The following is an 18,200-nucleotide window of genomic DNA, read 5'->3' as shown; positions in this document are numbered from 1 at the left end:
ATCTACATGCAGTATTCAAGATATAGGCATACCATGGATTTATATAGAGGCAATATATTTTCTGTCTTATTATATATCCCTTTCCAACATTCTGTTATCTTTTTTGACTGCTGCTGCACATTGAGTGGATGTTTTCAGAGAACTATCCACAATGACTCCAAGATCTCTTTCTTGAATGGTAACAGCTAATTTAGACCCCTTTATTTTATATGTATAGTTGGGATTATGTTTTCCAATGTGCATTACTTTGCATTTATCAACACTGAATTTCATCTGCCATTTTGTTGCCCAGTCACCCAGTTTTTTGAGATCCCTTTCATAGAATCATAGAATATCAGGGTTGGAAGGGACCTCAGGAGGTCATCTAGTCCAACCTCCTGCTCAAAGCAGGACCAATCCCCAACTAAATCCCCAACTTTGTAACTCTTTGCAGTCTGCTTTGAACTTCACTATCTTGAGTAGTTTTGTATCATCTTCAAAATCTGCCACCTCACTTTTTACCCCTTTTTCCAGATCATTTATGAGGTTGTTGAACAGTATCAGTCCCAGTCACAGATCCCTGAGGGACACCACTATTTACCTCTCTCCATTCTGAAAACTGACCATTTATTCCTACGCTTTGTTTCCTATATTTCAACCAATTACTGATCCATGAGAGGATCTTCCCTTTTATCCCATGACAGCTTACTTTGCTTTTGGTGCCTTTGGTGAGGGACCTTGTCAAAGTCTTTCTGAAAATTTAAGTATACTATATCCACTGGATCACCCTTGTCCACCTGCTTGTTGACCCCCTCAAAGAATTCTAGTAGATTGGTGAGGCATGATTTCCCTTTACAAAAACCATGTTGACTTTTCCCCAGCAAATTGTGTTCATCTCAGGTGTCTGAGAATGCTGTTCTTTACTATTGTTTCAACCAATTTGCCTGGTACTGAAGTTAGGTTTACTGGCCTGTAATTGCTGGGGTCACCTCTGAAGCCTTTAAAAAAAAACTGGCATCACATTAGCTATCTTCCAGTCCTCTGGTACAGAAGCTGATTTAAATGGTAGGTTACATACCACGTAGCTCTCCCTCTTCACCACCACCACCATTTGCAGCACTTTCCGGTGGCTCCAGATGTTAACAGATCCCATCTGGATATGCTGCTCTCTGGATTACAGCAGTGAGTTAGTAATTATAATTGCAGTTGCATGGACACCAAATCCATGATGCACTCTTTGAAAAGCATGAGGCATGACACTCTCAAGTTTTCTAAGCTTTTTTTGTTTGTTTATTAATAATTCACCCACTATGGTTAAAACTTATAAGATGTCTCATCACTTTTGAGAAAGTCCCAGGGAGCACAACCAAATGCAATGATACATTGCATCATTCATAAGAAGTACATTGGAACGCCACATTGTGGGACATTGTCACAATTAGAGAGCTAACAAACCCTTAATGTAAATTAATACACCCAGCTGTTATAATGCAAAGTGCAATCGGTGACTAATGTCCCTAGAAATAACTTTCAAACAACAGCAGGCCCACTGTGTTTCTTCTTTAGATTGAGTGGAGAATAAGTTACTTCTTTGCTGTTGCTATACTATTGGGTATTGAAAAATCTGTGCCCAAGATTCCTTCCTGCACAAAGCTCTCAAAAAGTCAACAGCAAATAATATTTCTTGTGGTTTTGCACAGGTGGGATCTAGCTGCATAGTTCAAATCCAGATTACATCTCCCTAAAGTTCAGTGGCGTTCACCTCCAGGGACTTAGTTCAGCTTCATCTCTACTGTCTTTGTTGTTTACTTTGCATTCGTAGGTACACGACCCTTTCTGCTTTTAATAAATTTTGTGATGTGTATTTGTACGTGTCATCTACTTCCACTTCCCTTTACATATGCACACCAAAAAACAAATAGATTTTTCTTATCTCTCTGTTAAAGGTAGTTTTTTTCTGACACTAGAAACACTACAGGATGTTGTGAATGATTTTTGAAAAGAAAAGTTATCTACTTGGCATATTGAGTGACACCGATAATGCTGTAATAATCAGTTTCAGACATGACCAGGAAAGCCTTCTATTAAATGCTACATCTAGTTCTAAGTCCCAGTCTTGATCGACAGGAGTCTCAATGGGCTAGGACCAACCTATCTCTCTATACTTACAGTCTCCTGAGGCAGCTATGATCCTCAAGAAAGATAACACTTTTTTCAGACAGGGTGAGATAAGTCATCATGTGGGTTTCTTTCCTAGAAAAGATTCAGATGGAAACTAAACTGGACACTTTCAGGGCATAGTGCATGACCTATCTTTTTGACATGGTTTTCCTACAAATAGAATTTTGCTCCATCCCTCATGTGCACCTTAAAAAAAAATCCTATGCTGCCTGCTGTCAGGATACGCCTGTACAGCAGCTGGAAGGTTGCTTCCCAGCACAGGTGGGACCCATGCTAGCTCTGCTCAAGCTGGTGTGCTAAAGTTAGCATTGCAGCCATAGCAACTCAGGCAAGGTGCCCAAGTACGTACCAAGGGAGTTGGGCAGGATTGTACTTGGGTAGCTAGCCCGAACTGCCATGACCACACTGCTATTTTTAGCACACTAGTTCAAGCAGAGCTAGCATGTCTGTTTACCTGTGCTAGGAAGCACACTCCCAACTACTGTGTAGACATACCCTCAAAATACAGGAAAGAAGAACCAAAAAAAAGGAAATGAAAAATAAATCCTACCAAATGCTATTTAGCCTTTGGGCAGGGGAAAGATAGAGAAAAGTGGAAAATTAGAGCTCTGAGTAGACAAATCTTTTATGTAGATTATTTAAACTTTGTGGAGGGGTGAGGGCTTAGATACAACAGTTACAAATGTGGTACACGAACCTAGGTGGAGTAGAAAGCTCAAAGGTTGCATGTGTATTTTTAAAGTCTGATAAATATTTTTATTTTTCCATTATACACATTGTTCCACATGCAGTTAACGTGAACCTTTCAGACACAAAGCTTTGCTTCCCAGCCTTACAAGTTCCCTCTGTAATATTTAGAACACAAGAACAGAAACGTCTTGTTAGACCTCTTTTAACTATTCCTCATATGCTTTTACTAGTAGGTGACAGTAACAATGCATATATTTTTTCTTGTCCCATCTATTAAAGAAGGTGGATAGAAACACCAACATTATATATATATATATAGATATATAAAACTATGTGAAAGGGACATTATTAAGGTTGCAAAGTCAAGCATTAAAGAGTCGGGAAATACCAGAATTAAGATTGCCAGTAAAACCTTAATTCATTCCCCTTCTTTGTTTTCTTTATGATACATTCTTTAATTACATGATCACATAATATTTTTCCACAGGACACCTGCCTCAGTCAGAGTACAGAATTTATGGTATTCACTTAATAAGCATCTGTTCAGTGTCTTGTTTTTTCCTTGTCATTCAATGTGTGGCCCTAGGCCTTATTTATTGCACACTATTCAAACTTGCTCTGAATATAGATTTATTAAATTTCTTCATGGGCTGTTCTGTGGTGGTCACCATAGTATCTGAGTGCTTCACAAACATTAAGAAATATATGTTCACAATATCCTTATTAACTGAGGGGCTATGATTTATCCCCACTTTATAGATGGGGAACTGAGGTACAGAAATTAAGTTCAAAATTGTCCACTGACTTTGGGTGACCAATTTGCCCACCTATAACCATTTTTTAAAAAAGTACTTAGAATTATATAGGACTTTTTATATTCAACCCACAGTTCCCATTGACTTCAATTGCAGCTGTGAGGGCTAAGCACTTCTGTAGATCTGACACCAGGGTCTCATGTCAGGCATCCAGAAGATGAGGAATTCAGTTAATGACCACCTGTGAAAAGGATGGTTTAAATGACTTGCCCAGAATTACATAGCAACTCTGTGGCAGAGGCAGAGATAGAATTTAATTCCCTTGGATAGCATTCAACTGCCTAAACCACAAGACCATCCTTTCACTATCTACAATCCTCTACCTAGAATACATGTCACACTTTCCAATTTCTGCAACAAATGAGGTTGGGGGTCCAACAGACAACTGTCTCCTTCTATACATAGTGATGATTCATTCATCCCCAGAACAAATCCATCCTGTATGTTGAGTGCGGCAGGAGTCCCCATCCCAACTGGCTCTCAGTACATCTCCCCCTCCCTAGGCTCCTCATCCAATCTCAGTGTCTCCGCATACATCTCCTTGTCCCAGTCTCCTTACTTTTCTCAACTCCTTCCCCTGCCTAATGGCTCTCAGTCCTAGTCTCCTTGCCTGGGTAGTCTTAGTCTCCTGTAAAGCTCCTCATCTCATCTCAGTCTCCCTTCTACCTACTGTATTCCAGTCACCCCCTTTCCTACCCCAATCTCAGTCTCTTTGACCATCCAGCTGCAATGCTCTCCTCGGCTCCCAATCTCCTTCGCCAGCCAGTCTCAGGCATCTTTCCAGTGACCACTATCAGTAACCTGGCCAGGTCAGTTCCAGGCTTCCAGGCCAGCTCCTAGTCCTGGTCTCCATCCCCTCTCCCAGTCCCAGGATCTTTGCTGAGCAAGTCCCAATCTTTCCCCCAAACAGAACTCCCAAGTTCTAGTTTTCCTCTTTCCCCTCATGCTTTCCTCCAGTCCCTGTTTCACCACCTCCCATCCACAAGGGTCCTTGTCACAGCCTACTTACACTGTCTCTCCATGGGCCTGACTCTTGTCCCCTCTGTATTCACAACAGGCAGCTTCCTCCTCCTTGCTGCCTGGGGCCAGTCAAGTGGGTCACTGAGGGCATAGGAGAAACAAACTCACTGCTCTTATTTCAGGTGTCCTGACATGGGCACTGCACGACCCACAGCAGCCCAGCACTGCAGTTCCAGGGAAAGTCCTGCTCAGCCCGAGGCTACAGCATGCTCAGTGCAGATGGAATTCAGGAATTTAACTGCTAAAGTCTAAGAAGGCTGTACGAGGCATGTACACGTTGCAATTTTTCAAAGGCTCATAACTTGTTCAAATTTGAAAGATTTTCTTGGGTATAGCAAAGGACACAACCTTGATAAGAAGACCACTTCCCTGCCCAATTTCAAGTCACTGCTCCAACACATGGGGGTGCTCAAGCTTTTATAAGAAAAAATTGCCAGAATGTTTTAATTTGGGCAAAACATTGTATTTTTCCTCACCTCGCATTCTTGTAAACAGCTAAATTAAAGAATTATTCTGGAATCAACTTGTCAGTAAAGACAAGTGTAAAGTACTTCACTTAAGGTGAAATCAAATGCACAGCTACAAAATGGGAAATAACTGCCTAGATGGTAGTACTGCTGAAAAAACTCTGGGGGTTACAGTGGATCACAGATTGAATATGAGTCTACAGTGTGATGCAGTTTTGAAAAAGGCTAATATCATTCCAGTTGTATTAAAAGGAGTGTTGTATGGAATACATGGGAAGTAATTGACCAACTCTACTTGGCACTGGTGAGGCCTCCACTGGGGTTTTGGGTTCTGAGTGCAACACTTTAGGGCAGTGGTCCCAAACCTTTCTGGTGGGCACCCGACACCCCGCCCCGCTACAGCTCACTTCATCGGATGCATTCAGTGGAAAATACAGTGGACATGATACAGTTCTGTGGTGACCTAGAATCCTCTTTTCGACATCCCCGACTCAAGGAATATTTCCAACACACCTCTGAACAATATACTAACCCACAGAGACCTTCCTACCAACACTACAAAAAGAAGAATTCTGGGTGGACTCCTCCTGAAGGTCGAAATAACAGACTGGACTTCTACATAGAGTGCTTCCGCCAACGTGCACGGGCTGAAATTGTGGAAAAGCAGCATCACTTGCCCCATAACCTCAGCCATGCAGAACACAATGCCATCCACAGCCTCAGAAACAACTCTGACATCATTATCAAAAAGGCTGACAAAGGAGGTGCTGTCATCATCATGAATAGGTTGGAATATGAACAAGAGGCTACTAGGCAGCTCTCCAACACCACTTTCTACAAGTTTTACCCTCTGATCCCACTGAGAGTTACCAAAAGAAACTACAGTATTTGCTCAAGAAATTCCCTGAAAAAGCACAAGAACAAATCCGCACAGAAACACCCCTGGAACCGCGACCTGGGGTATTCTATCTGCTACCCAAGATCCATAAACCTGGAAATCCTAGATGCCCCATCATCTCAGGCATTGGCACCCTGACAGCAGGATTGTCTGGCTATGTAGACTCCCTCCTCAGGCCCTATGCTACCAGCACTCCCAGCTATCTTCGAGACACCACTGACTTCCTGACAAAACTACAATCCATCGGTGATCTTCCTAAAAACACCATCCTGGCCACTATGGATGTAGAAGCCCCCAATACCAACATTCCACACAAAGATGGACTACAAGCCGTCAGGAACAGTATCCCCGATAATGTCACAGCTAACCTGGTGGCTGAACTTTGTGACTTTGTCCTCACCCATAACTATTTCACATTTGGGGACAATGTATACCTTCAAATCAGCGGCACTGCGATGGGTACCCGCATGGCCCCACAGTATGCCAACATTTTTATGGCTGACTTAGAACAACGCTTCCTCAGCTCTCGTCCCCTAATGCCCCTACTCTACTTTGCACTACACTGATGACATCTTCATCATCTGGACCCATGGAAAAGAAGCCCTTGAAGAATTCCACCATGATTTCAACAATTTCCATCCCACCATCAACCTCAGCCTGGACCAGTCCACACAAGTGATCCACTTCCTGGACACTACGGTGCTAATAAGCGATGGCCTCATAAACACCACCCTATACCGGAAACCTACTGACCGCTATTCCTACCTACATGCCTCTAGCTTTCACCCAGATCACACCACACGATCCATTGTCTACAGCCAAGCTCTACGATATAACCGCATTTGCTCCAACCCCTCAGACAGAGACAAACACCTACAAGATCTCTATCATGCTTTCCTACAACTACAATACCGACCTGCTGAAGTGAAGAAACAGATTGACAGAGCCAGAAGAGGACCCAGAAGTCACCTACTACAGGACAGGCCCAACAAAGAAAAGAACAGAACGCCACTAGCCATCACCTTCAGCCCCCAACTAAAAGCTCTCCAACGCATCATCAAGGATCTACAACCTATCCTGAAGGACGACCCATCACTCTCACAGATCTTGGGAGACAGACCAATCCTTGCTTACAGACAGCCCCCCAATCTGAAGCAAATACTCACCAGCAACCACACACCACACAACAGAACCACTAACCCAGGAATCTATCTTTGCAACAAAGCCCGTTGCCAACTCTGTCCACATATCTATTCAGGGGACACCATCATAGGGCCTAATCACATCAGCCACACTATCAGAGGCTCGTTCACCTGCGCATCTACCAATGTGATATATGCCATCATGTGCCAGCAATGCCCCTCTGCCATGTACATTGGTCAAACTGGACAGTCTCTGTGTAAAAGAATAAATGGACACAAATCAGACGTCAAGAATTATAACATTCAAAAACCAGTCGGAGAACACTTCAATGTCTCTGGTCACTCGATTACAGACCTGAGAGTGGCTATTCTTCAACAAAAAAACTTCAAAAACAGACTCCAACGAGAGACTGCTGAATTGGAATTAATTTGCAAACTGGATACAATTAACTTAGCTTGAATAGAGAGTGGGAGTGGATGGGTCATTACACAAAATAAAACTATTTCCCCATGTTATTTCCCCCTCCACCCCCCACTGTTCCTCAGACGTTCTTGTCAACTGCTGGAAATGGCCCACCTTGATTATCCCCACAAAAGGTTTTCTTCCTTCCCCCACCCCTTCCTGCTGGTAATAGCTCATCTTAAGTGATCCCTCTCCTTACAGTGTTTATGATAAAACCCATTTTTTCATGTTCTCTGTGTGTGTATATAAATCTCCCCACTGTATTTTCCACTGAATGCATCCGATGAAGTGAGCTGTAGCTCACGAAAGCTTATGCTCAAATAAATTTGTTAGTCTCCAACGTGCCACAAGTACTCCTTTTCTTTTTGTAAAGAGGATGGTGATCATTTATTCTCCATGTCCACTGAAAGTAGAACAATAAGTAATGGGCTTAATCTGCAACAAGGGAGACTTAGTAGTTTAGATGTTAGGAAGATGGTTGTAAGTATAAGAGTAGTTAAGCTCTGCAGCAGGCTTCCAAGAGAGGTTGAGGAATCCCCGTCATTGGAGGTTTTCAAAAACAGTTTGAAAAGCACCTATCGGAGATGGTGTAGGTTTACTTGGTTCTGCTTCAGCACAGGGGGCTGGACATGATGACTTCTTGAGGTCACCTCCAATGCTACATTTCTGTGAACTGTTTTGGTTGAAATTTTCCCCCAAAAATTCTGCCTGAGGCAGACACCTGGCATGGAAAATTTCATCCACATGGTTAAAGTTTGACAAAAAAAAAAACTTAAAAAAGGGTCATATAAGGGGATGTGTTGGGCAACTTTAATAAGAAGCCACCAGCCCTGCCTACAATATATTTATATATACTCTAGCAATTATGTTGGGGAAATTCTATAACTTGTGTTATATGGTGTGATGGGTTCGGTCACAGAGAACCCCTTGAGGCTGTTACCTGATGTGCTGGAATTACCTCTGAGCCCATTTTACTTGCCAGCTTGGGACTCCAAAATCCTGCCTTGTTGAGCCAGACATGCTAGTCTGCTACAATACAGACCCAGGTCTGGTCCATGCCCCCAAAGCTGTAGACTTTAACCAAAAACTGCTCAGCAAGTCACCTATCTCCAGCATCCAGACACCCATCTCTCATATGAAATCCAAACCCCAAATAAATCTGTTTTACTCTATATAAAACTTATACAGATAAACTCATAAATTGTCCGCCCTCTGTAACACTGATAGAGAGATATGCACAGCTGTTTGCTCCCCCAGGTATTAATCACTTACTCTGGGTTCATTAATAAACAAAAGTGATTTTATTAAGTATAAAAAGTAGGATTTAAGTGGTTTCAAGTAATAACAGACAGAACGAAGTAAGTTACCAAGCAAAATAAAACAAAACATGCAAGTCTAAGCCTAGGTTTCAGAGTAGCAGCCGTTAGTCTGTATTCGCAAAAAGAAAAGGAGTACTTGTGGCACCTTAGAGACTAACAAATTTATTAGAGCATAAGCTTTCGTGAGCTACAGCTCACTTCATCGGATGCATTTGGTGGAAAAAACACTAAGTCTAAATCTAATACATTAAAAAACTAAATACAGGTAAATCTCACTCTAAGAGATGTTCCAATAAGCTTCTTTCACAGACTAGACTTCTTCCTAGTCTGGGCCCAGTCTTTTCCCCTGATACTGTCCTTGTTAGTTCCAGCTCAGGTGGTAACTCGGGGATTTCTCATGACTGGCAGCCCCCTTTGTTCTGTCCAACCCCCTTTTATATCTTTGGCACAAGGCGGGAATCCTTTGTCTCTCTTTGGTTTCCCACCCTTCCTTCTAAATGGAAAAGTACCAGGTTTAAGATGGATTCCAGTATCACATGACATGTTCACATGTCCCGTGAGACTTCAGTACTCACTGGCTGGCACCCACTTATACAGGAAGGCTTACAAGTAAACAGAGCCATTTACAATCAATTGTCCTAGTTAATGGGAGCCATCAAGATTCCAAGCCACCATTAGTGGCCCACACTGTGCATAGTTACAATAGGCCTTCAGAGTAATACTTCATATTTCTATCTTCAGATACAAGAATGATACATTCATACAAATAGGATGAATACACTCAGTAAATTATAAGCTTTGTAATGATACCTTACAAGAGACCTTTTGCATAAAACATATTCCAGTTACATTTTATTTACATTCATAAGCATATTTCCATAAACATATGGAGTGCAATGTCACATATGGGAGGTCAGACTATTTGATCACAGTGATCTCTTTCCATTAAATTGATTTCCACTTATGGTAGCACAGAAACCTCTATAATACCATTAAAATATAACTGACATGAACATACCAAACTTATTTTACATTGTCAATAACATGAATTAGTTTACTGAATTCTAGCAGATGAGACAAGTGTTCTCATTCTTTATTTCTTTCCAGTTTCACGAGTCATTATTACAAACTGTAATTGCCTCACTTGTTTGTAGTGTACCTTCCTACTGCATGTTCTGACTTCGGTATGCACTCATAGTGCATACCTTGGGATTACTTGCGATGACTGGGTTGGGACAAAAACATATGCAAATATTCCTCCCTATAGATGTCTCTCTTTCAGGCTGAAATGCCCATTAGAGAATCTGAAGAAGCCATTATAATTTCCTGCCCATATCTGTATATTAAAGTTCTGAAGTGATAGTCAGTTGGCATATGTTCTCATCTTCTCAAAAAGATGTCATCATGCCTGCTCAGTTTTGTGGACTCTACTCACCACAGGCAATTATTATACACAGACTCCAAGATAAGACCATTAGGGTACACCCTGCTCTATGCAAAATTATAAGTTATCTTTTTACCATCCGCTTTTTTTTTAAAAAAGGCTCCCTGAAATCAGGTACTGTACAATTTTTGGATCTTGCAGTAATTTTAAAATCATTATTAAAAAAATACAGCCATTCTGTTCTTACGTTCTGTGCTTTGAGACAGATGTCATGGGAAACAGCATTTCTCTTATTTACTGTGCTCAGTGAGAAAACTAAGACAGTTAAAGTGCTTTAGTAACTGATTCTCCTTCCTTCAGGTTATCCAAGATATGGGTTTGTTAAAACCCACCAGTACTTATTGCCTAAGGTCAAATTGTGGAGTCCTTCCCTGTTCATAGGTAAACTTGCCATTAAAGTCAAGTTGCTAAGAGAAAATCAAAAGGAAAAGCAATGAGAGCTTTGCCTCAAGAAGGGATGAAAGACTTTAGTTTTGGGCCTTAACGTAATACCCAGACTTTTGCTTAAACCTTCAGATGAGAAAGGATTTCATATATTGTCACCTGTCTAGACATCCAGAAACGTTAGTACATTTTTTGCCTCTTTTCATGATGCTTAACAGGAGTATGTCTAGCTCAAGTTACATGCTTTCTCAATGTGTGTTTAGCTTATGTTAGGCATTTCCGACAAGGAAAAGGATTCCCTTTCTTCCTTATCATTAACAGTGACTAACACTGGGAAAATTTAATTATTAAATGCCACAAGCTTCCTTGTAGTCATCCTATGAAATATGTAAACTGCATAAATAAAAACAACAAGGATTAGCATAATAGGAGACAAAGTAGATCAGCTTATAGGACACTGGGATGGGAGTCACGGACATATATCTGACTTCTGTCCCCTGATCTGCCAATGACCTGCTGAAAGACCCTGATGCAAGTCACTTAACTTTTCTCTGCCTCAATGCATCTATCTGTAAAAAAAAAAAAAAAGGATAATTATACTTACTTTTTCTTGGTAAGTGCTATGGGATTCTTGGATGTAAGGTGCTATGTAACTATGAAGTATTATTTGTATTTTATAGCAACTGTACATTGTCACGTGTAATACTAATAATACTTTGCACTAATAGAGCACCTTCCATATGAGGACTCAGACACTGTACAACCAATGAATTAAGCCTCAGAACACTCTACAAAAAACCCGAGGCACAGTGAAAATAAGTAACTTGCTCAAGATCACCCAAAAAGTCGGTAGAAGAGTCAGGAATAAGAAATTAGGGCCCAGATTCACTGAATCTGTTGCATGAAAAGGTAACTTTCCTCCCTCTGAAAGCTGATCCTCTGCACCCTAGAGAGATTGATCCTGAAATTACTTGTGCTATGGAGGCTGCTTTAGGTTACAGCCAGGGCTCCAGCAGAGCCCTGCCGGGGGAAGGCTGCTTTGAACTGATGTACTGATTTTGTGCATCCCTCAGCTGTACTCTCTAGTGAGTGATGTCAAGTTCTTGGGTTGCATTTGCCCACTAAGTTCATTATGGGGATATTGCCGCTCTTTCAGACGTTACGTATTGGCCACTGCTAAAGTTCAGATACTAGATTTATTTATTATAATTACTATTTATTTATTATTGTTACTGTAGTGTCCAAAGGCCCCAATCTGGGTTTGGGCTCAATTATGCTAGAAACCTTACAAACACAGAAGTCCAACAATCCTTGCCCTGAAGATCTCCCAGTTTAAGATTTGAATTGTCTGATGCAGTATGGCAAATCGTATGTTCCTAAATTATCTCCTAAAAATGGGTATTTATAATGGAAACAGTGACAACATTTCCATGATGGTGATATATTTGAATTCCAGTATAAAGCAATGAAACATCAAGATAAAATTCAGCCCTCTTTGTACAAAGCCTGGGTAATAATTATTGGCCTTTTCGTAGAAACCTAAGCAAGAGATGGGCTATGGGGCTGCTACTTCAGCCTGGGCTAGAAATGGCCACTGCATCAGAGGATTAGAGATATGTGCCACTGAATGCATGTAAACAAAGATCCAGTGACCTCTTCCTGGCATGCTTTACACATGCCTCCTCCTGTGATATATGGGATGTGAAGAGACTTTCCACATGGCTATTCTGCTTATACACTAATACTTTCCCAGGCAACCCCTGCTCATGGCTGTAGCAAAGGCGAGGATGTTGCGCCGTGTCACTGGATCTGTGTGAATTTCACCCTAAAAGGATTAGTTAAGTTAAAAGAAAACCCCTTTCCATATAATTATTGGTATAAAATGTTATCACATGTGGATCTCTACAAGATCTGTCTACCTCAACAATTATAAGGCCCCAATAGGCCCAAATATTGAGGTACATTGGAACTAGATCAATGAGTTTCCCATTTGCACATGGAGGCCAGAACCTCAACTCATGTAAATTGGTATAGCTCCACTGAAGTCAGTGGAACGGCCTTGATTTACACAAGCTGAGGATCTGTCCCAGAAACTTTAAAATCTCGGCTGCAGTGTATTCTGTTCCAGCTGTAGCTGGTTAGGACACATAATATACTTTTAGAATATTTTTACCTTTTTTATCCCTACCAGTCTGGGTATATATAAAATGATACTTCAGACTGAAAAACTCTGAACACATTATGGGTTCAAGGAGGTCAAGCAAGCAAGGATGACAACCTCAGCACTGTACTTTATGGGTGCTTTGATAAATGTTTATTCTCTTTCAAGCTTGATGATCATGTCAGGGAAGTATCAGGAAACTGAGTCCACTGTGAAATCTCTTGTTTCTCCTCTTGGAAATGTTCTGTAATAGAAGCATCGCTTGAAAAAAAGAAATGCAAACACATTTGTGTAGACATGCACACATGCTTCCCTCCTTTGTCACTGTATCAGGCACAGTGAAATCATTACATGTGTTTCTGTTGTTTGGAGCTCTGCAGGGTCATGACACGTTCTTGAGACCTACTTTTTATTTCCCAATTGGTGGAGATGCAGCTACAATGGAGTATAAAATGATATTCATGTACCTTTCACCAAGAAAAAGGTAGGGGAAAGAGAGAAGCTTTTGTGATAAGAGAGAAATCAGAACAAGATTGCTTTTGATAAAAGATTGATGAAGAGGCATTCAGTGCTTACAGGAGAAAACTTGTGAAAACAACTGATGTCAGGAGCTTTTGATAAGATGCAAAAAAAATTCATTTTAATATTTATTGCTTGTTGCAAAATTAATAGGCAGCTTCTACATGATGAGGTCATGAAACTGGAGATTGGTTCGAGCAAATTCATTATTTCTGTATCTTGTTTTTTCTGTTTAGATATTAGTCTGCTTCCCCTCTTCCCAACTTAATATAAAGTAATTTTTCTTCATCTCTCATTAAATACGTGGGATCCCATCTGGCATAGGCAGAAAAATATCTTTCAGAGCAATAGGACTGAAGTTGATGCACTAAGAATCAGATATAAGCTCAATAAGATCAATCCTCTGGCATGGATTTTTATTAAATGGCATTGACTGGTACCATAGCAGTCTGTCCTATTTTTTTAATACATGAAATAGACTGTACGGGCTTAAATCAATAAAAGACATTACATATGTAGATTATCTGAAATATTCTTGTAGAATTATTATATGGTATAGGATTGCATTTTGTGTGTCTAATGCATATGTGAACAAAAAATATGCTTCAAAATGCAGGAATGTGAGGTGTAGAGAGTTTGAAGAGGCAAATGTGCTCAATGGATTAATATTACACCCTTACTATATAACTTATCTGTCTAGCTATTTACACTGTATGTTTCATCATAGCATCTTAGCATCTTATTGAAGTTTTACTGAAATATTATGTTGCCATTATATAAATTAATGGTATGCCCTGACCTGAAATATTGTGTTCTGACCCTGGAATCTCCCATCGCCTCAACAGATGAGCTTTGGCTAGAGTTGAATTGAGTTCTAGGTTTATTTTTTGTTGTGGCTTCACTTGAGAAGCAAGTCCAATCCAGGATTTGCAAATCTGGTTGCTTGTCTTGCAAGTGTAGTTGTTGTTGTGGGGAGGGTTTGAGGTGTTGGTGTTACAATGTGATCGCTTCTCCTGCAGAGACCATTTCTCAAAAGTGGACGTGGCCTCCTGGCACACGGACGTGGCCTCCTGGCACAGACATCTGCACCTTGGTTTGTCCAGTGCAATAATTTGCCAGGTTTTAATGTCTGTCTTGTGTGCTTTCGGGTTGGCCTTCATGGTGTTTTTATACTTGAGGATGGGTTAACCCTTAGAGCAAGTTCTTGTGCAAAGTGGCTGTAAAACACTGCTTTCGGTATATGGGAAGCCTCCAGGTGGACCACGTGTCTGATCCAGCTAAGTTGATCTCTGATGAGCATACTCGTGATGCAAGGGGTTTGGCATGTCTCAAGGACTTCAGTGTTGGGCATCCTGTCCTGCCACTTGATGTTGCAGATAGATCTTAGGCAGTGAAGGTGGAAGCTCTCTAGCTGTTTGATGTGGTTTCGTTAGAGCATCCATGTCTCACAGCCATAGAGGAGTGATGGGAGTACAACAGGACTGTAGATTTTTATCCTGGTTCTGAGGCTGACCCCACATTCCCTCAAGAGTCTGTGGGTGGGCCTGACAAATGCCAAGCTGGACTTTGCCAAGTGCTGAATGACCTCATCATCCAACATGGCGCTGCTGGAAAGTATGCTACTCGGGTAGCAGAATTTCCTGACTGAGTTAGGGATGTGTTTCCAGTTGTGATGATGGAGTCATGGTGTTTGTGAGACTGGTGATCTGGGGCTGGCAGGTACGTGACCTCTGTCTTTTCCAGGCTGATGAGTGAAACTGAAGCATTTTGAGGAATAGGCACAGTGATCCATGATAAGCTGCATGTCCTTGAGTGTGTATGCAACAATGAGCACACAGTCATCAGCAAACAGGAGCTTTCTTAAGAGCTGTTCAGTTACCTTGATGCAGGCCCTCTGTCACTGTAAATTGAAATGAACCCCTTCCAATCTAAACCAGATGTGTATGCTTCCGTCAAAGTCCTGGAATGTGAAAAAGAGCCTGGCTGAGAAGACAATGGCAAAGAGGCCTGGAGTCATTATGCGTCCTTGTTTGGTGCCATTGGTGACAGAGAAGGCTTCCGGAAAGTCACAATGCTCTATCACCCTGGCCATTGTGCCATTGTGAAATGAGTGAATGAAAGCAATCCTCTTCTCTGGGCAACCAAATTTATGAAGGAGTTTTCATAGACCCTCACGATTCACTGTTTTGAAGGACTTGGACAGGTTAACGAACACCATATACAGGTCCCTGTTCTGTTCACAAGCATCCTCTTGTATTTGTCAGGCTGCAAATATTAGGTCTATGGTGCCATGGCCAGCATGAAAGCCACACTCTGATTCTGGGTACACCGAGTGCACTAGGTGAGAAATAAAGCTGTTGGGGAAAAGCCACACAAGGGTCTTCCCCGCTATAGACAGTAGTGAGATTCTGCAATGGTCGTCATAGCTAGATATGCTTCACCAGACATAATGGATTGACAGTTCAGGAGACTATCAATGCGCTCTGCCCAGCGAAAGAGAATATCACCTTTGTCTTTAAGCAGCTAATTACCATCTGCTCTAAGGACAGGGCTGTGCCACTGGATTTTGGACCATGCACAGCACAGAGACCTTTGTAGAAGGTTTTCATGTCATGCTTGTCAGCTGCTTCCGGCTTCATTTTGCAGCCTTCTGCTTCCACCAGTGGTTCTTCATTAGCCATAATCAGGTTTGCAGTGTATGTTTGATCTGATGGTTCCTGTCTTCTTTCCTGCTGATCTCTTGTTCAAGATGAAGGACTTGCATGTGGTGTACATGGTCTCCAGTAGCCAGTCTATCTCAGGATCATTCTCAGCAAACCAGTCTTGGTGTTTCCACCTTAAAAATCCAAGAACCTTGGATACTGTGTTACATGTAACATCTCTGAGCTTCTGCCAGGTTGCCTCAATGTCAGTGGAGTTCTCTGGGACCTCATATAATGCAGTCTCCAGCATCTGTTCCAACTTTGCTTATTTACTGGGGTCTTTCCTGGCAGCCACATTGATCTTCTTTGGTAGTTTGAGGCATCTTCTTGGGCACTTTGGTGAGAAGTGTAGCGTCATGATGCTTCTCACAAGCATATGGTCTGACTAACATTCGGCGCCTCTCATAAAGCAGGTGATATGCACATCTTTAATGTCTCTAGACTGTACAATTACATAGTCCAGCATTTGCCACTGTTTTGACCTGGAATGCATCCATGTTGTCTTATATTTGTGGGCATGTTGGAAGACTGTGTTGGTAATCATGAGATTGAACTCGGCACACTTGGAGAGAAGCAGTTGGCCATTAGAGTTTGACCTTCCAATGCCGTGATGGTCTAGCACCCTGCTCCATGTGTCAGAGTTGGCTCCCACACGAGCACTAAAGTCTACAAGGACAATGAGTTTGTCCTGGTTTGACACACCTCTAAAGACTCTACTGAGATCTTCATAAAACACCTTGTCTGTATAACTTTGTCTGTATGAGTCACTGTCAGCACATAGGCACTGATCATGGTGTTGTACTGGTCCGTGGACAAGTTTATGTGGAGCATCATAAGTTGGTCATTGACTCCCTTGGAGAGGAGGCAAGCCTGCAGGCAATGTCAGACTGTATGGCAAACCCTACCTCTGACAACTTGCTTGTCCTTGTCCTTTCCAATCCAGTAGTAGGTGTAGCCTGCTCCTACTTCCTCAAGATGGGACTCATCAGCGAGTCTGGCTTTCCTGACTGGAGTGATGTCTATGTTATACCTCTTCTGTGTTTTGGCAATAAGGGCCGTTCTACATTCTGGTTTTTGGTCATTGTCAAGAAGAGCTCTGACATTCCCTGACCCAGTGTCAATCTGTGAGTCTTTGTTTTATTTCGACCACTGAGTTGGATGACCAGCCAGGAGTGATAACCTGACAGGTGCAAAAAGGTAAGGCTAAGTTTAAGGTTCCTTTTCAGTCCTTTCCCTGGACTGGGGAGAACATCGCTGTTCCTAAAAAGGCCTGTTCTGTCACCTAAGGAGAATAAGACTTCCATATCTGCCCTGATCTCTGGAGAACAACCATCACCCTAAGGCCACCTGCGTGTGACTAAGGATTGCCAGCAGCATCCTCTGCCTGTCCCCATCACCACTTCCCCATCACCACAAGATTCCGGCAAGTTGATTGGATTAAATGTGTTAAATGAATATGTTGGCTGAATAACCTGCACTGTGAATGGATTTAAGTGAGAGCTTGTCTACACTACCTGCCGGATCGGTGGGCAGTGATCAATCCAGCGGGGGTTGATTTATCGCATCTAGTATAGACGTGATAAATCGACTGCTGAGTGCTCTCCCATTGACTCCAGTACTCCACCAGAACGAGAAGTGCAAGTGGAGTCGATGGGAGAGTGTCAGCTGTGAACTTACCACAGTGAAGACACCGCGGTAAGTAGATCTAAGTACGTCGACTTCAGCTACGCTATTCACGTAGCTGAAGTTGCGTATCTTAGATTGACCCGGCGCAGTAGCGTAGGCAAGCCCTGACAGAAGTTTGTGCAGAGCCTTTCCTGCTCTCTTCCATAAGCAGCTGTTGCTGCACTGGAGCAATAGATGCCACAAGCACTGCAGCTGATGTGGATGCAGGATTTGTATTCTGAATTGTGCTTCTCCTAGATGAGCTGCTGACCTGAGCTAAAGAACTTCATCTGCCCAATGATGTAGTGATTGGTCAATTACTGTATAGATAATGCAGGTTGCCCTTATATG

The 18,200-nt window shown here is 42.0% G+C and overlaps 1 protein-coding gene across 6 annotated transcripts in view; it reads left to right on the top strand.

Annotated features, from left to right (window-relative positions):
* PRKN (parkin RBR E3 ubiquitin protein ligase) overlaps positions 1-18,200 on the top strand; it is a 1,277,841-nt gene that overhangs the window by 431,725 nt on the left and 827,916 nt on the right. The gene's annotated exons all lie outside the window — the stretch shown is intronic.

This window comes from Dermochelys coriacea, chromosome 3 (genome assembly GCF_009764565.3).
Source record: "Dermochelys coriacea isolate rDerCor1 chromosome 3, rDerCor1.pri.v4, whole genome shotgun sequence".
NCBI lineage: Eukaryota > Metazoa > Chordata > Testudines > Dermochelyidae > Dermochelys > Dermochelys coriacea.
Note: the sequence above shows the minus strand (reverse complement) of the source record. Positions and strands in the feature narration are given on the sequence as shown.